This window comes from Arachis duranensis, chromosome 9 (genome assembly GCF_000817695.3).
Source record: "Arachis duranensis cultivar V14167 chromosome 9, aradu.V14167.gnm2.J7QH, whole genome shotgun sequence".
NCBI classification, from domain to species: domain Eukaryota; kingdom Viridiplantae; phylum Streptophyta; class Magnoliopsida; order Fabales; family Fabaceae; genus Arachis; species Arachis duranensis.
Window position 1 is genome coordinate 44,089,318 of NC_029780.3, and position 10,161 is coordinate 44,099,478.

Below are 10,161 nucleotides of genomic sequence, written 5' to 3' on the forward strand. Positions count from 1 at the left end.
CAATTATTATGAATTACCTCTTATTGAATTGGAAGAATGTAGAAGGAACAATACTAGATCTACAACAAAATATAAGAACAACATAAAGGGAATTACAACAAAAGAATAGAAGAAGATGAATGTAGCAACAAAGAATTGAGAGATAGAAGTAGAAGAAGGCAAAGATTAAAACCTAGATCTAAGAACTAAACCTAATCCTAATCCTAATTCTAGAGAGAAGAGAGAGCTTCTCTCTCTAGAAACTACCTCTAAACTAATCCTAGTGAGTGTGAATGATTGGAATCCCCTTTGCTCTTCAATCCTTGGCTTTAAATAGCAGTTTAGGCGCCAAAGTTGGTTGAGATTGGGCCCCACAACCCTTGAGAATTCGTTGGTCATGTTTTCATTAAAAAATCATAAACCAGCATCGACGCATACGCGCACAGCACGCGTACGCGTCCATGGGGTGATTCGCAAGGTGCGCGCAAGCGCCAGGTGCGTGCGCGCGTCCATGGGTGAGTTCAACTTCTTTGGCTTTTCATGATTTCTCCACTTTGCATGCTTTCCCTCTTCACTCCTTTGATCCATTCCTAGCCCTTTTCAATCTGAAATCACTAACAAACATATCAAGGCATCTAATGGAATCAAGGAGAATTTGATTTAGCTATTTTAAGTCCTAAAAAGCATGTTTTCACATCTAAGCACAAATAAGGAGACAATCACAAAACTATGCTAATTCAATAGATAAATGTGGGTAAAAGGTGATAAAATCTCTTAAAATCAATACAAGATAAATCGTCAAAACGGGGTTTATCAACATTCATAAATTAGGATTTGAAGATTTTTAGCTTTGGCTTTTGAGAAGAGTCTACCTCCGGAACTGGTCATTATAGTTTGTTATTTACTTTTCATTTACTCTTCCATATTCTTAATTTGTCCAGAGTTGATATTGGATTATTTTCAGAGTTTATTAATACAAAACTATTTTTACTTTTAATTAATCTCTTTCATTATTGTTTTGTTATGTCTCTTTTTATTTTTTCCATTGATTTTGTGAAGTCTACATTTATGATGATGGAGTAGTTTTCCAACTTTATTAGGAGTTGATTAAAAGGAGAACTTTGAGTTGGAATACTCAGGAGTTCAATTGTAATTGGTTCATTGTTGGTTGGCTTGTTAGTCACTAACTCTAATCCTTCCCAAGGGAGAGGATTAGGACTTGTGAATAGAAGTTGACTTTTGATTTGACTTTCCTTCATTCGTTGAGGGTTAACTAAATGAAAACAATGACTAATTATTAATTGATCTTGACAAAATTCCAACAAGGATAGAACTTCCAATTAATCTTCTCCCAGTCAAGATTTTATTTAAATCATATGAATTCTCTAATTTAATTTTCTGTGTATCAAATTCAAAAACCCATTTGGAAAATCTCTGATTGATAAAATAGCACATTTTCCTGTAACTCGTTGGGAGACGACCTGGGACTCATACTCCCAGTATTTTTTTTCTAAAATTTATGACAACTCTTTTCTAAATTGATGAGTGAATTTCGCCGGTTAAGAACTGTACTCGCAACGCCATTTTTCTAAATAATTCTTAATCTGCCAATCTCTGCTCACGTCAATTGGGTTCTAGCAAGATAATCGACATGTGAGCTCATGCCCAGTATGAAAGGCACACATCATATGCATTTGTTTGTCTTTTTTTGAGCTTGCATTACTTGAGTTTGCCTATTTGATTATCTATGCTTAATTGCTACATGCTTTACCTTTTGTAACTGCATCTTATTTGTGTTTTCCTTGTCTGTATTGTTTGTCTATGCAACTGAGAGGCCCCTTGTCTGTCAAAAGAGTGACAGGGGCAGTACCACCGGAGTTTGGAGGATTGCAGGAAGGAGAGATTGAGGTGTTAAGTTAAATATCCGGGTTAGCTACCGGTTGTGTCCGGTTCTAGCAAGGTAATCAACATGTGAGCCCACGGCCAGTAGGAAAGGCATACATCATATGCATTTTTTTTATCTTGTTTGAGTTTGCATTACTTGGGTTTGCCTATTTGATTATCTATGCTTAATTGATATATGTTTTACCTGCTGTAACTGCATCTTATTTCTGTTTTCCTTGTTTGTATTGTTTGTCTGTACAACTAGGAGGCCCTTTGTCTGTCGAAGGAGTGACAAGGGCAGTTCCACGGAGTTTGGAGGATTGGAGGTAGAAGAGATTGAGGTGTTAAGTTAAAATTGGACTAGAACCTAAGTACCATAGATAGTTCACTTGGTTTTTTGTTTAAAGTATCACTCTAAGTTTTTATTCTAAGTGTCAGAGTTCTAGCATTGTCCCTGACTTTTTCAGGACCTTGCATATTATTTATGTAGTCTCCATTACCATGCAGAGAATCTGCGGTTCTCATTCCATACACATGTTGTCTTTTTCAAATGCAGGTCGAGAAGTACCTCGTTAGGTGTCTGGAGTTTCTATTGCAGGCGAAGTCGGGTTGATGTATTTTGATTTTGGACTATGTATATATATCAATTTATGTTTAGACTCTCCTTTGTGTATGTTTTATTTTTGTAACTCTTAGAGGTTTGATGTAGAACTAGGGTTTATTTGAGTATTTTGGGAGACTTTGGATTGCATATATGCATGTAAATATTATCCGACCGACCTGACTTCACAGGTCAAGTTAGAAGCTTGGTATCCTGTATCTATTGACACTCTGATCCTATATATATATATATATGTGTGTGTGTGTGTATCTTTACTTTTCTTCGTATACAAGTTTCCGTTTATGTGAGCATTGTGCATCTCGTTTTGCGACTTTTGTTTAAATTTTCCTTCAAAGCTTCTCGTTATAAATTTCTTTCAACTATTATTATGTATATATTATATCTTAGATGTCGTAATACCACACCAATTTTGTTTTATAGCTTAAGCGTAAAGCTCTACGCGATAGGGTGTTATATTATGGTATCAGAACAGTTCGTTCCTGTAGAGCTTGAGGGATGGACTGACTATGCTTTTTGGACATACTTTGTTTTCTGTGTATATGCTACTTAGGATATCTAACTGATGTGTGCAACATACTTATTCGTGAACATGCATTTGGGACTCTAAAGCACTAAACTTGAGATATTGAGACTGATCACCTTCGTATCAATTGTTTGGTGTGAACAGGGATCAAATGGCGTCTCACGGATCCGGGCGAGGTACTCGGAGAGAGAAACTTATGACCGAATCGACACGAGGACATCAAGGTAGGAACTTTGGTGCTGGTACAAGCAACGTTGGTTGAGATTATAAGTCTATGACTCTTACTGACTTCCTTAACAGTGGCCCAACTCAGTTTAATAGAAATGTCAATGCTTTGGAGGCTGATCCATGGTTTTGAGACATGGAGAGGTTTTTGCACACTCAGCGTGTTCCCGAAGTATAGTCTGTAGAGATAGTAACCCGTATGTTGAAGGAAGATGCTCAGTGTTTGGTGGCAGGAGCAATGTCATACCTTTCAGGTGGAACTAACCGATATATCTTGGGATATATTCAAGAAGGAGTTTTATGGAAAATATTTTTCGCAAGCAATTTGCATTGCAAAGGAATTAGAGTTAAGGCAGTTGAAGCAGGAGGAAATGTCTGTTGTTGAGTATACCCGAGAATTCAACAACTTGTGCCGTTTCTTAAAGACATGTCAAGGAAATCCAGCCGATTATAAAAAGTGGGCTTGTATCTAGTATGAGAGAGGATATGTCTGTCTGTCATGGGTTTTGTGTTGTAACCCTTCCTATTCATGGTGTATTTAAGAGTATCTGTCAGGAATAAGGAGGGCAACAGCATTGTGAGAATCATGAAATTTTATGTGTATTGAGTTGTAGTGGATGACCATTCTTTTGATAATTTGTTTAGAAATGCGAAGGACTTTGTTTCATACTTTGCTCATAGTTGTTATGAGATAAATTCTATTGTTGTACAAAAAAATTGGAAAGTTATGCTACAATTTTGAGCCACGTTCAACGGTTTTCTACACGAATCACAACTTTGATGTAGATAATTTTTAACTTCAGAAGATTTGATGGCAGAATATATCTTCAGCTTTTATTATGAAGCATGGTATTTTTAAGTTACCGACTTACTCTTCATATTTTGACATGGTAAAGCATTACTTTTTGTGTTGGAATGGCTTATCAGAAAGAACTGAATCACCAAGTGCTACTTATTCTTTGCTTTCTTGGTCATGTTTATCTGTTGGACATATGTGCACTTTTTTGTGGAGTAATTGTTTCTTTGATCAAGCCTCTGTTTCTTTTATGTGATTTTAGTAATTCTTGATTTCTTTCTTAGTTGCCTTCAAGTGGTTTATTTTTTATAGTTGGAAATTTGGCAACTTAATTAAATAGGCAAATTATTTTTCTAACAACTGATTTAAAGGAGTTGGATGTCCATGCAGATGAATTCACTTATGAGGGATCTGTTTCCTCGGGTGAAATTCTTAAGAAGGTGGAGTCTCCCATTGACAAAGTCCAAGCTTTTCGCGATATATTGAAGAATTCCAATGTGATGACAAAAAGAAATTATCTGTTTATATTGGAGACTCGGTGGGTGATTTACTTTGTCTACTTGAAGCAGATATAGGAATCGTTATTGGTTCAAGTTCAATCCTTAGGAGTGTAGGGGCACAATTCTGTGTTACATTTGTCCCATTGTTTTCTGGGTTGGTTAAGAAACAGAAAGAATACAATGAAGAAAGCTGTTCTAATTGGAAGAGTTTATCTGGCATTCTTTATACAGTTTCTAGTTGGGCTGAAGTGCATGCTTTTATTTTGGGTTGTTAGTATTGTGTCTTGCACACCTAAATTCATGCTAAACTAAAAAGAAAGGAACATATATAAATATATAGTGCAATACAGAATATACTAGCAGGTGGCTAATTTTATAAGGGGCCATAGATTTTCTGCTGTCTCTCTTGCTTCTCTTACAGGCCGTGGCAATTCAGAGATATGGTATCAGTCTGATTAAATGTTCTATGGATGTGCTGTCACCAGGGTATCTGCAGAATTCTGGAATGTGCTCAAGGTTTTTCTTTGAAATTTCTGTGATCATGGCTATTGTTACCTTTTTTCCCTCCCAGAAATGTTGCCAGGTATGAGAAATTTCAGACAGCAATAATCAAATGCTTATTAGATCAGGACAACAATTCAGACTGTGAAGTCTTGTACTGGTATTTTAGTAGGTTATTGTTGTTCCATTTTTTTAAGAATTTGGCAAAGATCCTGTGTTTTCTCGGTTTACTCATTGGTCATTTATGAATGCAGATGCCGAAGTGATGTGCATCTTTGTATTGGGCCACTTTTATTCTTATTTTATTATCTGTTTATAATTTTTTCTTTGGCTGTTTTAATCCTTGGTTATATGTTTATAATCCTTGCATATGGATAAAACAACAAATAAAGAAAGAAACCTAGAAACACGCATTCGAAATTATTTCCTTTAACGCCGAGTGTGGTTGAGAAGATATTGATTATAATTTAAAAAGAATATATTTTAAGTGCATAATATTTTCTCTCAAATGAGTAACTGCATTCTCAGAGAATATATATCAGAAAACTAGAATTTAAATTTTTTAAAATGAGAAAATTGGTAAAATAATAAAGTAAGATATTAATTACCATTGAATTTGTAATTTTTACGATATTTAAGTTTTTTTATTTTAATTCAACTGTGATTAAATGTTTATTTTTTCACTTTACAAATTTTTGTTTTTTAGAGAATTTTGATCCGAAAAGTATTGCTAAAATTGAAAATGATAAAATCTCAATTAACTTACCCACTAATCACCATTTTAGCGTCGTTGTTACTCCACAATTATCTATACATTACATACTATTTTGCTAGATACAAAAAACTTTCACCAACTCTAATAATATATGTCTGCATTAGTTTCTCGTTCTCTGAAAAAAGCAGTCTTTGAGAAATACTGAAAAAGATCTTCGTACTTATAATGTATTGAGAATTTGCACTTTTTACGGCTCCAAGACAGTTTAATCAATAATACTTTTCTCCTAAAATGTGTCCATCAATGACATCAGTGGCAGTTAAACTAACTTAGCTCAGAAGACTTCTTTCTGATTTCAAGGTCTAAGTCCCTTTATCAATGCTATGTTATAACTCACAATCAGCCATTTACATTACTGCCAATCCCACATTTTATGTGAAGACTAAACACATTGAGATTGACCATCATTTTGTTTGAGAAAGAGAGGTGGCAGACCTCATCAAACTCATCCACGTTTGAACTCAGCATCAACTGGCTGATGTTTTTACCAAACTAGTGAGACTGGCTCAGTTTACTAACCTAAGTTTTAAGTTTTCGCATGCTAAATATATACTTGCCAACTTGAGGGGGAGATATTATGCTACATGCTTAACTTAATCTATAAGTTAGTTAGTGTCAATGTTAGAAAGTTAGTTACATTCTGTTATTGGTAGTTAGTTCCTTTTTTCTTTCCTTCTCTTCATTATATTTCATTTAACTTGAGGCATTTATTCGTTTCCCTTTTTTACTTCTATTGTATAATCCTCTGTGGTAGGAGGCATGACAGGGGATCAATGCTATTTAAAGACAAAAATGTCAAGCAATTGTTCCATGTTAATCAACCATTCTAATAACCTTAATGACAAGATAATCTCTTTTGTAACAAACTTGCCACCTTTCAGTGTAGTGTACTCATAAGTAGGTCCCAAAGCCCTTGTTGAGTCACTGCCTTGTTTGAATGGCAGAGCAAATTCAATCAATAATGCAAAGTATTTGGTTCAGAAGCGTACTGAAAAGAAAGTGTAAATTGTTATAGATGATTTCTGGTTAGTGGTTGATGGCGGGTTTGATGTTAGTGATGAATGTTAAATTAATGGTGCCAAGTTTGCTGCAATGAAAGCATATCTTTGGTCATAGTTTCAAATTTTGGTTCACAGCTGGAACTCAGTTAAAATATTGCAAATATTGAGATTCTTACCTTCATATTACCTTTGTAAGTATGGTGGTATCAATTGCATTTATCCACAACTTTGACAAATGCCAATATTTACAAGCAAATGGCAATACTTATAAAGGAAAATTACTCTAAAAGAAGTTAGAAAAATTTAATTATTAAAAGGGACCTTTAATACCAAAATGATTAAGAATGATTAATGTTTATAATATTTAAAAAAAATTACCAAATTTTTTTTATAAGGAGACAAATATATTCTTAAATTTATTTTTTCTTTATTTTTTATAATATTTATAGCAATGACTTTCATTCTTCCTAAAATCTTGGCCATCTTCACTGCAAAAGTCACAGCTTATTCATACATCCATTTAAAACTTATCTAAGGAACTATTTTTCCATGAGCATGTACAGTTTCTTCAGCAGTTGATTGTCCATAACATGGTTACCACCCGAAGTAGATTCTTAGCTCCCATATGAAGTAGGTTTTGTAGTATTCTCTTGAATTCTTTTGTTATGTATTTTCTTTTTGATTAACAATGACTATGTTCGATTGATTTAAATTAATAAGTTATCACAAAAATTAGCATAGAATTGATTAAATTTATTATCTTAGTATTTGGGATTTTCATACGTATCTTAAATTTAAATTCTGATAGTATTGTAGTTTTTTTATTTAACTGATGGTGATTTTAGTTATATACATCTATAATAAATTTAAAAAGTATCATTTTAACAAAATAATACTTTTAAAATTATTATTAAAATTTAAAATATTACAAAATTGGATGTTATATATTGGATTGAAAATCTAAGCATCATGTTTAATTAGTGTAGCCTAGGAGAGAAAGAAAAGATAAAAGATCGCATAAATAAGAAATTAAATAATTATGAAGATGGCCAAAATTTTAAGAAAAATGGAAGTCATTGCTATAATAATCATGAAAAATAAATAAAGAAATAATTAAAGATATATTTGTCTCTTTATAAAAAAATTTAGTCGTTCATTTTAAATATTATAAATATTAATCCTTTTTAATAATTTTAGTATTAAAGATTTTTTTTAATAATTAAATCTTCTTAACAATTTCTTAAAATAATTTTTTATAATTACAAGGCATATTTTAACGATTGAATTTTCACTCGTTCGTCTAAATATGATTAGCCTTTATTTTCCTTAAAAATAAACAAACACTAAGAATCCTATTTAATTTCCGAGTAGAAGAATCGGATTATTATTTATTCATATATGTAATAAAAGAATAATTTAGAAACAAAAATCTATAAACCAAACCATTCTCAATTCCCATTAGATAAAAATACCAATTCCATGGTAATAAAAATTCACCATTTCTACAATTATTTATGTAGTGCATGATGCATGATCATCTATAGTTATTTTTCTTCATTATTCCGTTGAATAAAATTAGCGATTTTCTTATTATATTTGAGATTCTTGTGACTTAATTGATTTTATGTGGAGTTCTCTTGAGCTTTGATATGTTTAAGAGATTTTCGAGAGGTCTTTGGCAATGCCAAAGAAGAGGAGAAACAAACAAAGAAGCCCTGGAAGAACCAAGGAAGGTGGCGTACAACGCCAATCCAAGCCAAAAAGAAGGGCGTGTGATGCGTGCACATCATATTGTGTTTTTCTATACTTCTTCATATAAGAAATAAATGCATAATGCTTAATTGTGAAGAGTTTTGATGCTGAAATTGGACATTGCTTTGATCTTTTTGGTTTTATGATTCTTGTAGGGAATTGTTAGAAAAAAAGAAACAAAAGAACAAGTAGGAACTAAGAATTAAAGACAAGTGCAAAGAGAATTCGTGGGTGTTGTCAATCCTGACCTCTTCATACTCCAACGAGCATAACTACAGCTACAGAGGTCCAATTGATGCGGTTCTAGCAGCATTGGAAAGCCAACATTCAGAACTTTTCAACGATATATAATAGTATACACTTTCTTGCCAGATTGCACGGCCCTGATGGTGCCTACCTTGGGATTTCCCAAGTTAGGCTCCGGATGAAGATACCACCCTCCAATACATTCGGGAATGGTGGTGCCTAACTTGGGATTTTCCAAGTTAGGCACCAGAGGAAGACAACCACACCCAATTGCATGCTGGAAAGGTGGTGCCTAACTTGGGATTATCCAAGTTAGGTGCCAGATGCACACGAATACGCCAAGTTAGGCGCCAATCCTCAATCCTTGAAGTGGTCCCCGTTCGTCCTTTTAGTGATATGTGAAAATCTTTATTTTATTTTGATTAAAACTTTATTTTATTTATAAATAGGAAAATATATTATTTAGTTTAAGAAAATATATTTTACATTAATTAGGATTAGATATAAAAGGGGAAGAGATCTTGACCTAGGCTCCTCTCTTAATTTTTCATTCCGCACTTTTACACTTTTTCTCTGTTAGGGTTAATTTTCTCCATAAGGAACTAAGCCTCCATTGTTAAGGTTAGAAGCTCTATTTACTTTGATGGATTAATAATTATTTGTTCTTCTACTCTTGATTAATGTTTTGATTATTGTTTAAGAATTGGTTTCATTCTTCATCCTAAGAATTAGTGATTATTGGGAAATAACTCTAATTCAACTTGAATTCTATTTGAATCTTGGAAAAGTTATATAATTAGAATTACATCTTGAAATCAATTCCTCACAAATCTCTATTTATCTGGATTTAACGTGATACGTGATATATAATCATCTTATTTTTGGGTATCTAAGGTTTGTGTGGCTCATAAACTAGAATTGAACTTAATCTTCTAATTCAATCAAATGACGAAGGAATAGGCGGTTGATTGAGTTAGAGGAGATTAAATTACTAAGGAGTTATGGTTTAATCACTTAAGGTTTGCCATGAATATAATCTTTGCATGATCAAGGTAGTTAACATTGAATATTAATCTGGAAATTTAAGTATCTCTGATACCTTAACTATCTTTATTATATTATTCTCTTAACCAATTTTAGTTTCCTCTTATTTAATTTTCTGTTTTTTATGTTATTTGCTATTGAAACCCTAAATTTTGATTGTCTGACTAGAATAATTAATTGACTATTGTTGCTTGATCTATTAATCCTCGTGGGATCGACCCTAACTTACCTGACGTATTACTTGGTACGACCCAGTGCACTTGCCGGTTAGTTTGTGGGTTATAAATTCCGCAACAAGTTTTCGACGCCGTTG

At 33.1% G+C, this 10,161-nt stretch overlaps 1 protein-coding gene across 1 annotated transcript in view; it reads left to right on the forward strand.

The window, feature by feature from the left end:
- Positions 1 to 5,050, forward strand: part of LOC107465608 (bifunctional TH2 protein, mitochondrial) — a 25,793-nt gene extending 20,743 nt beyond the window's left edge. The window contains exon 7 of the transcript XR_008002722.1: positions 4,893 to 5,050. The gene's annotated coding sequence lies outside the window, so the exon portion shown is untranslated. The remainder of the gene's footprint in view (positions 1 to 4,892) is intronic.
- The last annotated feature ends 5,111 nt before the right edge of the window (positions 5,051 to 10,161 follow it).